This window comes from Bombyx mandarina, chromosome A1, assembly GCF_030267445.1.
Source record: "Bombyx mandarina strain Sakado chromosome A1, ASM3026744v2".
NCBI lineage: Eukaryota > Metazoa > Arthropoda > Insecta > Lepidoptera > Bombycidae > Bombyx > Bombyx mandarina.
The window spans coordinates 19,402,569-19,423,436 of NC_143234.1; the positions used below are offsets into that span (position 1 = coordinate 19,402,569).

General features: G+C 36.5%; 1 protein-coding gene and 1 long non-coding RNA gene across 2 annotated transcripts in view; both read left to right on the forward strand.

The window, feature by feature from the left end:
• UBL3 (ubiquitin like 3) overlaps window positions 1–20,868 on the forward strand; it is a 155,420-nt gene that overhangs the window by 38,707 nt on the left and 95,845 nt on the right. The gene's annotated exons all lie outside the window — the stretch shown is intronic.
• Window positions 14,014–20,868, forward strand: part of LOC149499613 (uncharacterized) — a 54,715-nt gene continuing 47,860 nt past the window's right edge. The window contains exon 1 of the long non-coding RNA XR_016325602.1: window positions 14,014–14,117. This is a non-coding gene — a long non-coding RNA (uncharacterized LOC149499613). The remainder of the gene's footprint in view (window positions 14,118–20,868) is intronic.

A 20,868-nucleotide genomic window follows, 5' to 3' on the forward strand; every position in this document is an offset into this window, starting at 1 on the left:
TTTTTATCTACTCTTTAAACCTTTTCTGGACTTCCACAAATAATTCAAGACCAAAATTATCCAAATCAGTCCAGCTGTTCTCCAGTTTTAGTGAGACTAACAAACAGCAATTCATTTTTATTAATATAGATTTAATTGAAGCATTGCGATCGATAATATTGTAACCCTGAGCGGAATTTCAATATCCAAACACCGTAGTAAAGATACAGCAAACATCAGACTAACGAGGCGATTCCAAAAATCATTATCGATTTTTCTGCATTCTTTTGTTTATAACTTCAGCTTCGTTAAAAACGGCTTGGAGTTGAACGGGACAAAAGTGTTTCGAACTATCTACCTGGTATAGATACTTCAGAATATTTTTCTTTAATTAGTATCCGAGTATGTATTTGAATTAAGAAAAGCCGGAAAATCTTTTGACGCGAAAATCTATGCCCGCGTATTTGGTTGTTTTCTTTTAAATCTTAAATAGATTTGCGTAAGTATAGAAATGTATTATGGATACCAATTCACGCAGTCTTCGGTCGAGTTTTGCACTTCATTTTTATAATTTTTTATTGCCTTTGTGTCGACTTACTGACCCGCCACTACTTGGGCAACCGCCTTACAATTCGACAAAATCGCTGTCGCTTATGAATTCAGGCAATCATCTATTATTGTTGTTCAACGCTTCGGCAATCTTGAAAACTGAGGGCAGTACATATTCGCTGTGTTACCCATCGTTCGTGTCAGTGCCTTTACTACTCCTATATGTTCGTTCCTTTTCATACCACTTGTGAAATAGTTTGTTTGTGTATATTTTTATATTCAATAAACTATTCAAAGCAGTACATATTCATACTTACTGTGTAAACCATCCTTCGTGTGAGCGCCTACGCAATACAGTTAGAAGCAGCACTACAACAACTACATCTACACCTTCATAGACAGACGCGCTACGCCTCAATGCCAGGGAGATAGCCAAGTCGTTTCCCTACATTTTCCTTCAATAACTTTAATTTTTTTTTTCCTACCTAAGCTGATAGCCTTGAGAGGCTATCTCAGCGGAACCTTAACTAGTAGGTGAGCTCACGGGGCTCGAACCTGACGACGTTGCTAACACGACACGACGACGTTGTTACTATACTTGAGACCTTAGAACTTGTATCTCAAGGTGGGTGGCGCATTTACGTTGTGGATGTCTATGGGCTCCAGTAACCACTTAACATCAGGTGGGCTGTGAGCTCGTCCACCCATCTAAGCAATAAAAAAAAAAAAAAAAAAAAAAAAACACGAACCCTAGCAAGAGCCGTGCTTCGCAGAATCTACCACCGGATCGGAAACGCGACCCACTGAGAAGATCCGGCGAGAAACTCAGTGGGCTGTGTCTGAGGGTTAATTTACTCGTCGAGCCCTTCGTCGCAAGCGACGGGTTCGACGAGAACGGTGACCGGTGCTTGAGGCACCTAAAAGCACCGTTAGTGGATCGGGAGGATCCGAGATGACGTGTTTTGGGCGACGTCGACTGCTTTCCATTCTTTCCGCAGGATCGGGAACGTAGTTACCGGCGGCCACGATGAGAGGGCTCTCGTGTCGTGCCGCTATATCGAAGTGGATTGATATGCAACAGCAAACATAATTAAGAAAGACAACATGGTGTATTCTAATATTATTAACTCCACATTTACCAATAAGTACGCATTCTGAACATACCGAAGGGAAATTATTCGAAGAAAACACGGAAAATCCAACCTAAAATATAATTCGATTTATCAATGACACACAAACAAGGGACTTGTCATCTATTCACTGAAAACCTTATTGTGCGGTATTCCTGTTCTTTATTGTTGGGTGTAATTTAATTTTGGTAAATAACGGATCGTCTCCAACAAAAGTTTGTACTCAAAGTTTGTAAGGAAAAAGCGTTTAAGAAGTTATTATAATGTGTAGTTGAACATAACGCAAATTGACAATAAGATACAAATAATGATGTTGAATTAACTATTGTTTGTAAATATAATAAAAAAACATAAATCTATTAATTATAAACAGTTTGAAGTCCAATGAAAATCGATAGTTATCAAACACGAAAAAAAAAACATCCACATTGTCGCTTTTATTGTCATTGTCGTAGAAGGTCGACCGTGCGAAAGGAATAGCAAGCTTCTCGTAAATGTACATGTAATGCCAGTTTTCTTTATTAAAATATTATTCAGAACGCCATTTTCAAACTAATGCGGATTTTACGTTTTTTTTTAAATGTTCATTCCATATCACTACATAGTATAAAACAAAGTCGCTTTCTCTGTCCCTATGTATGCTTAAATCTTTAAAAATACGCAACGGATTTTGATGCGGTTTTTTTAAATACAGTGATTGAAGAGGAAGGTTTATATTTATAATAACATCCATTAGGTAAATAGTGGAGAAATCAATAATAAATTTTGATTTCCGAAGCGAAGCGAGGGCGGGTCGCTAGTAATATATAAATCTACAGTGGTTTTTACGGATGTTCCGTTATAACTACTGAACCATGCATCCGATTGACTTGAAACTTGGTATCCATGTAGAAAATACATGTACTTTAATGGATAGGCTAATATTTATATGAGTGTTGGACTCCCTAATAATAATGACAATAAATAATGATGTTAATTTTAAATGCCCAGCGAAGCGGGCGAGTATGGCTAGTATATTATATTGTGTAACTTATGAAATAGTTTATAAAATGAAACATGAAATTGTCCGATTATTAATTAAAATGTAGATAACTGAATCATGATACTGGTCACTCGTACTTCGTTGCTACGGGATCGAGGTTTGATTCCTGATCGAAGGCAATGTCATTCTTGGCGGTCATTTTGCAGTCTGCGTGTATTGATGATGCCTACATCAGAGAATCGTATCGCGTATTCATAAATTCACTTAAAGAGCTTGTGGTTCTTCCGTTTACGTCATCGGACCCTTAAAATCAAGTCAGCTCGTTAAGTGGAACAAAGGAGAACGTTTCCATAACAACGGGCGGACACCTGGCCAGTTAGATTGATTATCCGGCCACTCGCCGGGGGCAGATATGAAAAATTTGCATACTAATGTTACAGGGGTTCGGAGGAGATACATAATGGAAACCGGTTTTTATTCTATTTTAGGGTTCATTTTTTTTTGTTCGGGATTTTAAACTTAAAGCTTCGGTGCCATATTGATGAATGTTTTGTTTCATCGAACAATGATGCGGGGTCATTAGTGATATCGGCTTTGGGTTTTATTCTTTGTGGCGTAGGTACTAACGTTTAATATTAATTGCACAGATGAAGTATATCAAAAAAAAAAAAAAAAACGACCACTAAAATAATCAATCAAGAACATTGTTTCGCGGTAAATCCATTCTGTGACACTCCGTGAATGTGTCGTCTTCTCGCATTAAAACTGTATAATCTCAAAACTTACTAAATTTTACAGGAGAGTGTTTTAAAGGTTTAACTTAAGATATTTTTAATATTAATCATCTTTGGAACGTTTATTTTTTTAGTTTTTACCAGTTACATTATCTGTCTTTTAAAGTAAGATAAAATTATGTATTAACTTTGTTAATAGTAGTCAAAATATAGGCAAACTGAAAAAAAAGGGTGCGTGTACTTATGTACGCGCGTAAGAAGTTATACTTTATTTTTATTAAACTTATTTCTTTTTTTTTATTTAAATTTTAATCAATTTGGAAAAAAATCATTTAAACAACATCCTCAAACACGCATAGTGGACATCCCTTTTCTTGACATCGTATAAATTCGGTAATTCTCGGTACGGTTCGGAAAGTTCACCTGCGGCGGCTATATTCAGATTCGCCAAGCTACGTCGGTCGTATTTGTAATGAGCGATTTAGTGGGCAACTTCATTCTGTTAATTTTGTGTCACGGTGCGCGCGCATCGTAAAATTTCACTCTCATAAATTTTTCATAACGCGCCTAAAGAAGTATAACTTCAAAAAACTAAAACTAAACTACGCTCTTTTGACAGACAGTATTTATGAGAAAAATACTGGTGATACCAAATGACTCCGCATACTAACTGAATTTCGAATATTTTTGGAAATTGTACACTTTTAATGCGAAAAGACGATGTGTATCGATTATTCAAACGACACAAAACATTAATGGCGTCGTTAAATTAGTGCTGCGCGACGAACTCTCGACAACAGAAGAGCGGCTCGTTCATTCATCTGTGTACGGCTGCTCTCATGAATATTGACAACCTATCCGCTGGTGTCACGTAATCCGCCCCCTCTACCAGTCCGCGGCCTGATTGCGTTTGCCACTAGGCACTGTTTCAACAGTCACCGAATTTGACACAACCGAGAACATTGGAACATTTGTAACGTTAGGTTTTTATATCGGTCCGATCAAGTAGTTATTGATAAGCCTTTTAGGTATTAGTAGTGTAAGGTTGTTGTAAAATCTATATACATATTAATAAAATTGGAGCGTCTGTTTGTAATATTGAAATAACCGCTTTTTACTATATGCATATGAATTTTTGTCTGTCTGTCTATTTGTTCCGGCTAATCTCTGGAACGACAGAACCGATTTTGACGAGATTTTCACTGATAGGTAGCTGATGATATAAGGAGTAACTTAGGCTACTTTTTTTAGAGAAGCTTCGCCCCGGGGCGTCACCCGCGGTACGAGAATAACCGCGGGTTACCCAATAATAAAATTTAATGTTTCCGAGGCGAAGCGAGGGTGGGTCGCTAGTGACTAATATAAAATTTATCATGTTAAAATATAGACAATTTTCGGATTGCCTAATAGCAACACTGTTTGTGGGAGCAATGTCAGAAGGGGGGACGAGACATAATAAAAAAGGTGGTAGTCTGAAAAAACGTTAGAAAAAGCGTTATATTCTGTAGTGAGCACATATCTAAAGATTGAACGAGTGGAGTTGCAAATAAAGAAAAAAAAGAATGAAGTGAATTATTGCAATCTGTGCATTAATTCCCTGGATCTTGGAAGCGAAGTCTACCGTAGGGATGAACAAAATGACTTTCCCATAATTAATATGTATCAGATTTATGTCACAAAATCTATACTTAATATATTATGTTCCATTATAACTACTGGACCATGCATCCGATTGACTTGAAACTTGGTATCCATGTAGAAAATACATGTACTTAATGAATAGGCTAATATTTATATGAGTGTTGGACTCCCTACACCAGTTGCGGGGACGTTAATGATAAGAATCGTTGTGGGGGCACTAATGATTATATAATAATAATATAATGCTTATCGCTTAATATGTAATAATGTTGATTTTAAATGCCCAGCGAAGCGGGCGGTTACAGCTAGTGATATATAAATGTAAACAATCTCGGCGAAGTTTGCTCATGATTCTGCATCGTCAAACTATAACCGAATTTTCTAGAAGACAAACACGAACGGCGTAGTCTTGTAACATTCGCCGAGTGTATTTACTTAAGCGCACTACCGAGTTAAAGTTCGTTCGGACACGTACCCAAGCAAATTGCTTACGAGATTGACTGGAAACTACTTAATTCCGTGTGGAACGCATTTGCGAGCGGCCACGGTACACACGACCTAATCCTGAACTATTCTAGAGGAGATCAAGCTAACATCGAACTGGCCGGCCGCTTCATGAATACTGAACAGGGTCGGAGTTCTGTTTGCCGTTAAAACGTACCGCAAAAAAAAACGAAGAAAAAACCGCTAATGTCTAAACCCAACAGAAACGATCAATGTTGTGACAATTTTTAGAAAATGTATTCGTATTATTTCAAAATGTATGTTGTCTATATTCGATTTCAGATATTAAACTTTTTTATTTATTAGTGCATTAGAAAAATTATCTTTTTACCATTTTAAGCATTATTACTGGTGGTAGGACCTTTTTTTTTTGTTTTTTTTTTTTGCTTAGCTGTGTGGACGAGCTCACAGCCCACCTGATGTTAAGTGGTTACTGGAGCCCATAGACATCTACAACGTAAATGCGCCACACACCTTGAGATATAGTTCTAAGGTCTCAGTATAGTCACAACGGGGCGGTGGTACCTACCCGTGCGGACTCACAAGAGGTCCTACCACCAGTAATTACGCAAATTATAATTTTGCGGGTTTCATTTTTATTACACGAGTCTTGTGAGACTCTTGTGAGTCCGCGCGGGTGGCTATATAAATAGGCGCCCTGCCTATTTCTGCCGTGAAGCAGTAATGCGTTTCGGTTTGAAGGGTGGGGCAGCCGTTGTAACTGTACTCGAGACCTTAGAACTTATATCTCAAGGTGGGTGGCGCATTTACGTTGTGGATGTCTATGGGCTCCAGTAACCACTTAATACAGGATGGGCCGTGAGCTCGTTCACCCATCTAAGCAGTAAAAAAAAAAGATCACCGAAATCCAAGGTTACGTTAATATGAATGTCTCCGTAAACTCACAGCCATTTAATAGGAGTTGTAATCAAAAAAAAGTGTTATTCAATGTCTCAGAAATTTGTGAAGACAGTACTTACTCTTATTGTCCCATAGTCTGGTATTTGTCGTCCGTTTTAAGTAATTCTTGAATATTTTTTATTTAAAGTGACTAGACTGGGGGAGTGTGAGATCTAGCATATCTCAAGATTAATTACAGCTCAGTGGCCTTAGACATACTATTTGTTATCTTGCACAAAAAATAATGAAAATACAAGTTTTTAGTAAAAAAATTATAAAAAGAAATATTCGTAGGTACTAGTTCTTAATATAAAACTTCGTTAGTGGAATAAAAGATTCTCCGTCTCCTTTTTCCGTTTTGAATTACTGAATTGGAGAAGGCGACAAATTAATTGTAAACATTCGCTTTGAGGCTTAATTTTAATATTGACGTGAATTAATTATAAATTCTATGGCCGAAGTTTAATTATGTAATATTGGGAAGAAGCACTAGTTCCGTTTCCCGCTCGACATTGTCAATATTCGGGTCGAAATCGTCTGCAATGTACTGTATATCAATATTAATTTCGCTTGAAACACGTGTTACAATAATTAAAACTAGAGGTCCCGCAGTAGTCGAAATTCGACTATAATTGGAATTGTAGGTTTGTACACTATTGTGATTGTATTTTATACTTCTATAATCACAAATTTCGCCAAGGCTACACTATAAAAAAATATTAATAAAAACAAACAATATTCTCAATTTGACCCATAGACCTATATCTACAGTGATTTGACCACAGACGTCAAGAACAAAAGTTTGACAATAAATAGTATGCATGCGTATGTGCGTCAAATACATGGTATGTAGTGTGTGTAATGTTTTCTTTATTGATTTAATGTATCTTTAATGCATTATTTAAAAAAAATATTAGGATTGCGCACTTCTTCTTTATTTCTCTATTCTCTATAAGTGTGGAAAATTTCATACTCCTACGTCCGCGCAATTTTCGTTAAAAGGGATACAAAGGAAAATACAATTTTGCTTCACGTATTAATATATAGATTAAATAACCATACGTCCATTCGTAATTTCATATGCCCTATACGTTTCTCATTAATTAACGTATCGCTCAATATGAATCAGTTTTAATCCTCTTTGATGTGGAAGTTGTGAATGTGAAATTGAAGCAGATACTTTAAAATTTAAATTATGAAAATTAATGCCGTAGTTATTAAACTACACTAGGGACAAATTTGGTATGCAATATGTATGTTTTTGCTTGAATACAACCAAAATTCTGAAAATTTGAAAAGAAAATGTTTTTCACATTTTCCGTGTCACTTTCCTCCATGAATAAACAAATCAATAACAAATATATATTCGCTGTCGCTTCCGGCAAGCGTTCCCCTAAACGTTCATACCCACAAGCTCGTCCTGGCTCCATTAAATCAAACGATCCGAAGCTACCCCACGATGGTCCGTCGAGCCGGATCCGTGATGCCCGGATGCGCTCTACTGCTTGGCACATATTTTAAGGGTTGCGCTAAGATAACCATTTCCGTGAATTTTCGGGAATGAAACTTGACTCAAACTCAAAATTGTTGTCCCAGTCCAATAAAGACCACAGGCATCATGATTGGCGCCGTCTACTCAGAGACATCTGGTCTATCTCTCATTTGCATGAACATCTGTGACACTATACGACTGAGATTAATAAAAGCCAATGCTTACTCTGTGCACTCGTATGTGTTTGTATTTTTTCATTTTCTTATTGCACAGATAGGTTGAACTTGAGAGATTGACCTTTTTAATTTTACTGCAAAACGGCTGTCCCTCAAATGGGAACGCATGACTGCTTCGCGGTAGAATTAGGCGCGATCTTGGTTATTTGTCACATTTATTGGGCAGAAGAGGAAGGAAGGAGCCTAAGCACGAACATCTTGGCGTTCGTCGGTCATTTCATGAACAATATAATTTCAATACTTAGACTACCCAACTGAGCACTTTTCAACACTCTAAATATAAATTTAGAAAAAAATATTTTCTTTAATACAGAATTAGCGGCATTTCGTATTGACCTAGGAAGGTGTAAAATAATGTGCTATTTTTATTTTTTATTTCAACGACACATTTATAACATCCATGTAACTAAATTAAGGATTGAGTTGAATATTGTAAAATCACGCCGTAAAGACTAATCAGCGCGTGAAACCGAAAAACAGTTACAATTGTCGCTCAATGACGACATCGATTTCCGAAAATAAACATAATTTCCTTGACACAATTTACGTTTGACACATCCAGAATCGTTTGTCATCCGTTCATTAGAGTAGATAATAATTTATCAAAATATTAACGATGATAAAGCCTTTCGGTACATACAAACGTAGAGGCTTTATTTACTGTATAATGAAGTATCGTGTCGCAGTATCGATTGCAAGCCAGTCGGCACCAAGGTCGTTCAATGTCGCTACCTCACATGCTTGTGCCGTTGCCCTTAAATTGTGGCTTTCGCTCTTATATTTTAATAGCTTGTTGTTATTTTAATACGACCAGTTAAACGCAAAACTCTGGTAAAGGGTTCAGTACAAATCAGTCTTTCATAGCTTGATTAATTTTTGGCTGGCTGTAGGGTATTTCGGATTCATAGGCATAGTAAAATGGACTGCTATTTGTTGTTCGGAATAGAGATGATTTTTTTTTATTTATTGCTTATATGGATGGATGAGTTCACGGCTCACCTGATGTTAGGTGGTTACCGGAGTCCATAGACATCAACAACGTTAATGCCGCCACCCACCTTGAAAGGTGAGATCTAAGTTTATTCTTTAAAATACAACGGCTGCCCCATTCAAGGTGGTTGGCGCATTTACGTTGTAGATGTCTATGGGCTCCGGTAACCACTTAACACCAGGGGGGCTGTAAGCTCGTCCACTCATCTCAGAAATAAATAAAAAGACCTTTGAACCGAAACGCATTACATAGTGCTTCGCAGCAGAAATAGCCCTACTGCTTTTTATTACTTAATATTTTGTTCTTTAAACAAAATGTGATACCGTATTACGAACAGAAGTTTTGTATTATCGTCAGCCCTGCGGCGAAATAAAAAACAACATTTTTCGTGACATTTTTGAAACGTATCCGACGTTTCGAAATTAGTAAAATACATGCGAGTTTAAACTAAAAAGCATTTACCTCTACCCACCCACTCACGTTATATATAACGAAATGTTTTGGTAGACTCAAAATTAGAAAGACTAGACCGCAAAATTATAATTTGCGTAATTACTGGTGGTAGGACTTCTTGTGAGTCCGCGCGGGTAGGTACCACCGCCCTGCCTATTTCTGCCGTGAAGCAGTGATGCGTTTCGGTTTGAAGGGTGGGGCAGCCGTTGTAACTATACTGAGATCTTAGAACTTATACCTCAAGGTGGGTGGCACATTTACGTTGTGGGCTGTGAGCTCACACCCCACCTGATGCTAAGTGGTTACCGAAGCCCATGGATATCTACAATGTAAATACCGCCGCCCACTTTGAGATATAAATAAGGTCTCACTCAATATAGTTACAACGGCTGCCTCACCCTTTAAACCGAAATGCATTACTGCTTCACGGCAGAAATAGGTAGGGTAGTGGTACCGTATCCGTGCAGACTTACACGTGCGGAGGTCCTACCACCAGTGATTCACATTCACACTTTCCGATTTTGAGTCACTTAAAATCAAACAGACCAGACTATCCACGAGAAAAATTCAACAGCTGATGTAAGCGTATCACTATGCCTGTGTTGAACCTAAACAATGTATGAATACTTTCAAATTTGTTTTTCGGTGTCCTCCGGTGTTTTAATTAGTAAAGTCGTGGGTCGACGTTAATATAATTTATTGGAATAACTTTCGAGCTAATGTGGAATGTTTGCGTTTTAAATTGTGTTTTATTAACTTAATGTTACGTGTTTTGTTTAACCTTGTGTTAAATTATTTTTATTGATAAAGAATGGAAAAAAAGTGAATAGTACAGTGTTATCACTCTCTGTCAGACAATAGTTGAATGGATAAGTATAATGAACGTTGGAAGGATACTTATTAGAATTTTTTCATGATCAAGATAATTTTTCTCATTTTTAAGAGAACGCGTATAACGCGTGACGTACTACAACTCTACTCCAACTTCGCTGACCTGAATACAGACTTACATAAAGATTTACCCACGTTCATATAAATATAGGTTAAATCCGTCGCTTCCGTTTTATCTAAGATTCTAGATACAAGCATGAGACGTATTAAACATTGCATTGAAAAAAAAAATGGCACTGAGAAAATGAAAAACCCTTGTAGTGTTGTATGTACGATGTGACCGTGTGATTAATTTTCAAGGATAAACCCAAATACATGAGCACCAAACAGTTTCGAGCCATTTTTACCTTGTTTTGGGGTTTTCAAACTCCTTTTTTTTTAATTAGTTTCGCCGGGTTTGCCCTTTCCATTCCCCAGTCGCCCGCATTTACATTACGTGGATACCCAATTTTGTTTTCAGTAGTGCATACAACAGTGCTTCACTGAATCTACTACCGGATCGGAATCGCGACCCACTGAAAAGATTCGGCGAGAAACTCAGTGGGTTGATATTAGTTCCTTTAGATATTAGTAAGAAGGTATGCCTCACTGACCTATGCTATCACCCCGAGTCTTCACTACTACGAACTCCGGTAATCTGAAGCTGGCAATAAGTTCATCGTCTATCTATACTATTTATTGGCTTCTTCTTTAATCGATTATCTTTTACTACTCTTATTATAAAGGACATGGGCCACTCTCCATACATTGCACGGCCCACTAAACGAAGTTCAAGGACAGTAATGAAATTAAGTTTAAATAACAGACTTTATGTCCCTTTTATTATAAACAAATTAAAATCAATATTGTTCAGGGGGATACAGAGATATTTAAAAAATAAGATAAGATTTTTAGGTTACCTATATCATATGATTTGCTGTCAATACACTTACACTTTAACATCATCATCAGCTTAAAGCTGGGCCGAAATTGGCCCATGTCCTTTGGGTAGCTTAAGTACCGCTCCCAAACGTCCATTTATATTGATAACGTTTGTCTCTTTGATTTCAACGGGCATCGGATTCGATTAAACCTGGAAATGGAACTACATCATTTAATTTCCTACCTGTGTTCGCTCCATTATTCATCTCCGGGCCTAGTCGTGGTGGCACTTACTGTTTGTGAAATTTACTTCGCAATATATTGTGTATACGAACACGAAGTATATATAATATTTTCACCTCCATTGACGCTGCTAATATTCTCGTTACAGATGTAATAATATCTGAACAGTATTTTTGGGAAAATCAATTTTTTTTTTGTTGTTATTAATACGGCTTGTAAACGAATATTTGCTTTGCATGGCAAAATAATGACCATTGTATTAACTTAAACTAGAAAAACTTTGTAACGTGATTAACAACTAGCACAAAAATATACCTATAATATTTAAAATTAAAAATCTTTACGTAAAATACGAGTAATTAAAACTACTTTTACGGTTTAATTTCACGTTTTTATTGTCATTATATTATTGACGTTTCGAACACTTAATAATTTTCATGGTCACGGACGACTAAGGTTTTATTTATTAACAAAATATATTTGTAAACGTCCAGAACATAGATTGTCAGGTGTTCAACGAATTGGGTCACAGTGTTATCCGTATATCCGCATTTGCTTCGGATCGATCCGGCACTAGTCGCGCGATATTCGACAATTTCTCGAAGGGCGTTGGAAGAATTGGGACATAAAATCGTATGACATGATTCGGACGAATCCTTTTAGAATAACATAAAATGCTCAACATAGATTTTATTAATTACATTGTTAGTCATTTCGTGCTTTTAAGCCTGCGTTCTTTCACACCCTTCACAGATAGTAAAGTATTTATTAAACTTATTTACGAAAGTTCGTCAGCAAACAATGAATAAAAGCTTATCCACCCACAGACAAACTGACTCAGTGGTGCAGTTGTTACCCCCTGTCTGGTCGAGAGTCGTGGGTTTAATTCTTACATCGGGTAAACATTCATGTAATAAACAGGTTTGTTTGCTTTTTGTCTGGATATTTAGTATTTATATCTGTATATATTAAAAAAATTCTAATCCTATTTTCATATTTTGGAATCCAGATTTTAGGGTCAGATTACCGTGTGTGATTTATCCTTGGTTTAATTATAGTTGTATCAAGCTAATATTTCGAAAATATGAAGCCAATCTTAGAAATAATTTAATGATAATCCAAAACAAAACTGAATATTTTTAAATACCTATTAATTTGTTACGAAATTATGCTAAGAAAGAGCTGCGAATTTTAGAAAAAAAAACCGTATAATAAAAAATAAACAAAAAGTTTAATGTTGTTTTGTTCGAATTGCACAAAACTGTTGAGCGCGCACCGAACCGTGAATCCGAGAAAATGCTAATTCAGTAAGAAACAATGCTTGGGCTCAATGGTTGTTAGTGCGCGAAAATTACGGGGTGAACTCGATCGGCGCTCGAGGCGATACGTTCGAGAACAACAGAATTTGTATCACAATTTCCAAGTTTGGATCACACTATATTTTTTGAAATTTTTTCCCCCTACCTATTCGCTGATAGCCTAAGGGGCTATTCCAGTTTCTCGCGGGCGGGTAGTCGAGCTCACGGGCTCAACCTGAGAGAATTTACCAAGACTAGTAAGGGTTTTTGATTGCTTTCCGAATAACGTACGTGAGGACGACGGTCATCTCTTTTGTAGTCAATGCGGCAAATACTTTCTCTCGCATCAAATAGTTATTGCGGTAACTGACGATACTATCATTTGTCGGATCTCTGAAGCCGCAAATCGCAAATGGTCGGCACTGCCATTTCAAACTATCGACGTAATAAAATGATTTCTAACCGTTCAACGTGTTTCCCCACTTTTGTTACTTTCACACTTTAAATTGGGTTAAAATCGATTCAATTCGTATATTTAATTGTAGATTCTACATGCTCTTTAAAAAAAGCTTCGTTGTTCGTGAAATATGCTTTGGTTATTTTACATCGCCTTTTAATCTCATTGGATTGTTTTTGGGTATTGAGCGCGGACAGTTCTCGGTTTAACTGGACATCTAGGTTAGTGGGTCAATGATAATCGCGAGTTTCAGTTATTTACGGAGAAATATCGATTGGCTTAACTTCTATTGAACTATTCGAATAAAGCAATTTTTATAACCGATCCAAATACTTCGATGACCTTCTTAATTCCTGTGTCTCCTAAACAAGTCGGAATGTATTATTTCACCTTATGGATTAAAGCATTGAACATATTTCCTCATTATTATTAATAAATCAACGTTAATCCAAAGTAATCGTGACAGGTGACTGGTTTGAGTAATATTAAAAACCTTAAACGATAATGTGATCTGTATTCTGTATCGCCATTTTATCTGGGCCTATGCTTTTTCTTTTGTTAAAGTTTAATTAATAAAGTCCTAATATTTCACGAGAGTCCTGATTTCAGGGGACACGATTATTTGATGTTCTCCTTTGCAGAATTGTTTGTTTATGTTCCATGTTTTGTTTCAGGTAAGATAAAGAAGGGGTGAATTCTGGCTTCAGTTTCCAACTTCTTAATGAAGTTTGGCGCAACGAATATAATTTCCTTAAAGCGACGCGACGCGGAGGGTTGTGAGTTTTACTTTCACTAAGACAGACGCTTAACCGTCATTTGATGGAGTATTCAAAAATTTTCAACTGTTAAAATACCGCCAACCTTTTTGTGTTGGAAGCATACGTACAGTAAAATATTAACTGATATTGGGTATCCGCGGTATCAATGGCCTAATTATGCGCTTGTGTTTTGGCTCATTTCCTCACTCACACTCATTTCATCATTATCCGTTTCTAAGTATATGTGCCCAACAGACATAATAATATATTCATAAATGAACTCCATCAAAAAATAATAACATAGTCTGAAAACTGGTAGTAGGGCATATTGTTAACTTGCACAGTTAGTGCAGTTAGTTATCATAATCCTGTTTCGCTCTGCCACAAGACGGGACTGTGTTTGTACGTATAGTCATTTGTGACTTTGACCTTGTCTCAAGTCTCTGTGGGTAGCTTTTGATATTCAAACGGCTACTACTTAAGACCAAGTAGACCAGGAGTTGATCTGCTCATCTAGGACAGAGAAAAACATACAGATTGCCCAATCTCGATCCCTTGACCCCGTGTTAATGAGGCGAGCGTGCCACCACGAGCACTTAATGATACCGGTGAATAGGTCAATCGTGTGTGGCAACGATATTCTTTATATCACAATCAATAATAGGCTTCATGTAATTGAACAAATGAAGGGAACCCAAAAAAATATATATTAGAGGTGTTAATGGTTCAAATGGATAGGTTAATTGGTAACGACATAGTAAGTACCAGATACAAGACTTTATCAATTGTTATATATATCGAGATGTGGTGTTGGCGAAGAATGCTCCGCATACCGTGGACCGCCAGGAGAACAAACAAATCTGTCCTCGAGCAACTTCGTATAGAAACGAGACTGTCGACGATTTGCTACCAGAAGGTTCTTGGTTACTTTGGTCACATTGCTCGGCGGCCACCTGACAACCTTGAAAGATTGATTGTGGTGGGCAAGGTAGAAGGGAAAGGACCCGCCGGCCGGCCACCAAACCGTTGGTCGGATCAGATAACTGCGCTCACTGGACTCTCTGTTACCAACGCCCTGAGAGAAGCCGAAAACCGAAGCAAATGGAAGCTGATGGTACAAAGAGCCACGAAGGGCTTTCAAGGACACGACCTTCAGCAATGAAGTATTCGACTAAGAAAAAGAATATACTAATATAGAACTACTCTTCTGTTATATGTTTATGGTACTGGCCCACTGTACAACACTGTACAACGTTTCAATCTCATAAAAGACTCGTGCACACACTCTGAACACATTTTCTATTTATTAAATATCTATATATGCTTAGAATTCATTTTGTACATCATAATAGCCATAAGAGTGGGCTTGGCAATCATAAGACACAGGTATGCTATCCAGACCCTTATTTCCTATTTGACTGTGCAGTAAGTGTCAATCTTATTAGATTAAAGGCCATTCATTGTACGCTTAGGTTAAATTGACATACCGATCTCTTCACTAAAATCACTCCGACTTTCCAAAGTAGACGTAGAAACCTCAAAAAATTTCCTCAGAGCAGACATTCAGCATCCACCAACTACTAGATACAAAATTTCACCATTCAAAATAGTACTTGTTCGCTCATAACCACTGACATCGCGAGAATTAGATTTTTTTGTCTATCATAATCGATTTTTATTTATTTATTTACCTTTCTGCAAAAAAGTACAATAGCTGACATAATGCCTGAGTCGTTTCTCTACCAGTCAACCAAGAGTGTTGTAGAGAGTCTTGTTGTAGGTTCATTCCTTTTTGAGAAATTGAAGAGAAGAAAGAAAAGAATTTTACTATTATTTGGTTTATCACCAAAAAAAACTTATCAAATTAAACTGGACAAAAAACGGTAAATGTGTTAACAAACAAAGAGAAAATGGCTGCTTACTGTTTTATTTTTAACTATTTATATTTACTTATATGTTATTTATCATTAATCAATTTGAATAGTACCTTATCTAGTGTGTTTTGGTAAACATGATCAGAGTATGCATGCGCTTGTCGTCTCATGTTTACAAACAGAAGATCTTTAATGAGCTATAATTATACATAAATGGAATCATTAATTGTTATTAATCATCATATTTAGCGACAACGTTTTAGTAACGGAAGCCATTATCAATGGTCCCATTCGTTTGTATAATATTCTTCAATTGTACATTGGGGTTTTTTTGGTACTATGTATAATGCTTTCCTTAGTTTTAGACAGTGTTTCATATAAGGATTTTTTTCAAATTCTATAGAATGTAAATATTCGGTGCTGGCTTGATGTAATAGTTATAGAAGAGAAAATGTTTCACCATAACCTCATTGCTTAAATTGGGATTTATAACTCGGTATATGCTTCTGACGTAAATTTAGCCTAAACAAAATCGTGTGTATTATAAGTTAATTTTATTGATGTAACTGGCGGTTCAGTGATTTAAACTATTCAAACGCCATCGTCTTTCATGTCATTAACATTGCCAATACATTTGGATAAATTTTTTAAATAGGTACTTCAGGTACAAATTCAAACGTTGCGCCCCCAGCATTAAATGAATTAAATTTTGGGTAACTACTTTTAAAGGAAATTCTTGTAGTTATGCTGTACTTGCTGATGTAGCTGCCTGATGGTATGTGGGGCTAAAAGACCTAAGATAGGTCTTGGGCTTACATACTATACTCGTCCTACCCAAAATAATATTTACATCAGCCTTAGCAGTTCCTTGAACTCCAATGAGAAATGTTGATTTTTTTAATGAAAAAAAATAGTACTGCTACCATACTGATTACTTCGAAGCTTCAAGCACTACTGTTTAAAGGATTAAGATTAGGTCAGTCATTATACTAAAGCAATCCGCTTGTTTACTGAACATCCCAAGACGCTAAATCTAAAAAAAAGAAAATAAAAGTCAGTATACTAAAGCAATCCGCTCGTTTACTGAATGAACATCCCGAGACGCTAAATTTGACAGCTAGCTCAATTCGATGAATTAAATGTTAGTAAATTAAGACTGTACTTCTTGTATTTAATGATAATACAAGTTTGTGTACAAGTCGCGATACGCTTCTAAATTAATTGTATTGAGGTAGTGTCGACAAACGACATTTTACACCTTTATTATTACCAAGATCTCCAATCAACACTTTATTGTTTCAATGTGACTAGATAATTTTATTATTGTTTGCTATTCTACGTTGTAAATTAAAATGAGATTCACACTATGCATTCTTTGTTCGCGAATGCAAATATAATTATAGCTTAGAAAGAAACCACACCACAAGCGAACATACATTAAATACTAGTATATTAATGAAACGTTAACTAACTCTTCATTAGTTATGTAAATTGTACCGTGGAAAAAAACATTTCACACGTTACGACTTTCATTTTCATTTGCCTGATTGTTCTTTTGTTTTGTTTTGAATAGACTCTGTAACGATAGCAGTAAGGTTCATAATCGAGGTCAAGTTTTCGTTGTTTGCACTTTCCATTAGTTAACATTCAGTGCTAGTAATGTAAATAAGATGGTACGGACACCCGGACGCGATTTAATTTACATAAAAACATATCTATGTATAAGATATAGAACAGAGTAATAATTATCATTTTAAGAAAATTATTAAAAAAACCGCTCTTTACTTTTTCAATCTACCGTCTAAATTAGGTTAATGATGTTTTCATTCACAACTGCATAGAAAAATCTCACACATTGGCTTAAATTGTTGTTAATTTAAACAATTAAGAATCTTTTCTTACTTTAGAATAATAAAGTTTTTTGTTTTGCGAATTAATACAAATTGGTTTTTTGATACTATCATAGAAGTGATATGTACCTATATATAATACCCGAAAAGCATTACAGTTAAAGATAGTATAGTCTAAGATATTAAGTAGTGGATCTGTGTTCTCTAGCCACAACGCATACTTCTTCTTTGTTAATCGATATTAGTTGTACCCTAATTTAATTTTTGTAAGTACCTTTCCGAACGTACGAATTCTGAATTTGTAGTTTTGAGTACTCTTGAGTCTCCGATTTCAAGTCGTAGCTGATGTTCAAATTGTGGGATCTCAGGGGGTAAAGATAGCCGCTTGAAACACTGCTTAAACAAAATGAGCAAACAATATTTTCGTTACTTAAATTTAAGTGTTGAAATGTTTACAACTAAACTTCAAAAAATACGGAAAAGAATTTCGTAAAGCGTTTTGTTCTTGTTATAATAAAATAATAATAAAAAATAGACGTTTAAGAAACCGTAGCTTTTAGGTAGGTTCCCCAAATTTACATTGATAACAAATTTCTTTGAAGACAAGGACCCATTAAGTATGGATGGAGGACTGGCGTTATTTGGGAAAAAAAAATTCAATTTGGAGTTAGTTAAGCGAATGATTAAAATTCCAATGTAGCACGCACCTAAACCTACAATTCTTACGTCAGATCCGTTACAGTACGTCCGGGAAAATGCAATAAATTCGCAGACCTCATCAATCCAACGAAACAATGCGACAAATATCTATAAATCTCAGAGTCGTAAACAAAACTGGTTCACGATGTTGTTCCGGACCTCGATCGAAGCAGAGGATTTGAGGAAATTAAAGTAAAAGTTTTTTTTATAAACATTTTATAGGAGGCTAAGTAATCTATACTAATATATAATGGTTTTTACGGATGTTCCGTTATAACTACTGAACCATGCATCCGATCGATTTGAAACTTGGTATCCATGTAGAAAATACATGTACTTAATGGATAGGCTAATATTTATATGAGTATTGGACTCGAATGATAATGACAATAAATAATAATGTTAATTTTAAATTCCCAGCGAAGCGGACGAGTACGGCTAGTACGTAAATAAATTTGATTGCAATGTCGGAAGAGTAATTTTGATAATATATATGTAAAAATGGTGACGATCCCACGTGTCTATTCATAAATGACGTACAGCCAGAGTTCAAGATTTTAGGGAGCTAAGTAAGAGCGTATATTGATGAAGCTAATACCAGTGATGAATGATGGTAATTACCGGAAAAAACGTACTTAGTTGCAAATTGTTTTAATCTTTCGCGGTTATATACATTACACACGTACTATTATTTATCAGTTTTTTTTTTTATTGCTTAGATGGATGGACGAGCTCACAGCCCACCTGGTGTTAAGTGGTTACTGGAGCCCATAGACATCTACAACGTAAATGCGCCACCCACCTCGAGATATAAGTTCTAAGATCTCAGTATAGTTACAACGGCTACCCCACCCTTCGAACCGAAACGCATTACTGCTTCACGGCGGAAATAGGCGGGGTGGTGGTACCTACCCGTGCGGACTCCCAAGAGGTCCTACCACCAGTGATTACGCAAATTATAATTTTGCGGGTTTGTTTTTTATTACACGATGTTATTTCTTCACCGTGGAAGTCAATCGTGAACATTTGTTGGGTACGTATTTCATTAGAAAAATTAGTACCCGCCTGGGAGTCGAACACCGGTGCATCGCTCAACACGAATGCATCGGACGTCTTATCCTTTAGGCCACGACGACTAGTAGCTACATTGACTGGTTGTTAGACGTATTTGTGAACCTACACGTACGGATAACTCCATTGTGTCTTTCCTAAAGGAAGGACAACCTTTATATGCCATGGAAACTTCAACCTTATGTGCCAAGGCCAGCGAACGCACTTTAATTCAAAGGCAATAAAATAAAGCATCCAACCAACTATGGGTGACCGTCACTCATATTCGCTCTTACAAAAATCAACTTTACGAGTCCTCTATATTTCATGTTAATTCTACACCTAAATTGTCGATCGCGTAAATAATAACCAAGCGACCCTTATTGAATTAAACCTATCAATTTAATGGCGCTACAACAAGTTTGTATCACCTGATAATTCAGTTATTCCCGTCGCCGGGTGCGAGTACTAAACGTGTTAAACTGTAGTCCAATCAAATACGTGTACAGTATAGTCTATAGGCTTTTAAAGTGACGCTTACATCATGAGTTTAAATTAAGCAGATTTAAATGGGTCCTCAATCGAGAGGTCGTATGTTTGAGACAGATCTATGTTTGTGCTTTTTCTAAAAGAAGTGCAAATAAATGTTTGTAATTATTGCATAGATGAAAGAGCTCACGAGGTCTTAACTTCTTACTGGAGCCGTAAGACCACCCATCTGGGACATGAGGTCGAAGTGATGATCTTTGTGTTAGCGGTAGAAATATGTAGGATGTTGATACATTTCCAGTGCCATACTGACCAAGTGTTTTGTACATATTTTTGTGTTATGGTCACTTAAATTACTACTACTCAAACAGCAGCAGGTACCCAAGGGAATGAATAAACTTAACGACCCCTACCTGATTGATTACATCCGAAATTCACTTACTTTCCAATTCACTTTACAACACCACGTTACACAACAATTACTAATGCACCCCACGTATTAAATTTACCTTCCGGACTTCCTTCGAGTTACCCAGTAAATAATGAACAGCGCTTAGAATAGATGTTCTCTGTCGGTTTATTTTCTTTAGTGTGGCGGGATATCAATTGCCTTCGAGATGGAACAGCAAATTTTTCCAAATAACACACAATTTGTAAATAAATTGTAGCCCACACATAAAACAACGTAGCCGAGTGAGCATTAACAACTACTAGATAAGGCTGAGGACGTCAAGCGTCAGCCAGTAATCTAAGTTCGGTACGTTTGTACTTATGTCGAGTGGTATGGCCAGTGCGATATGAACCTCT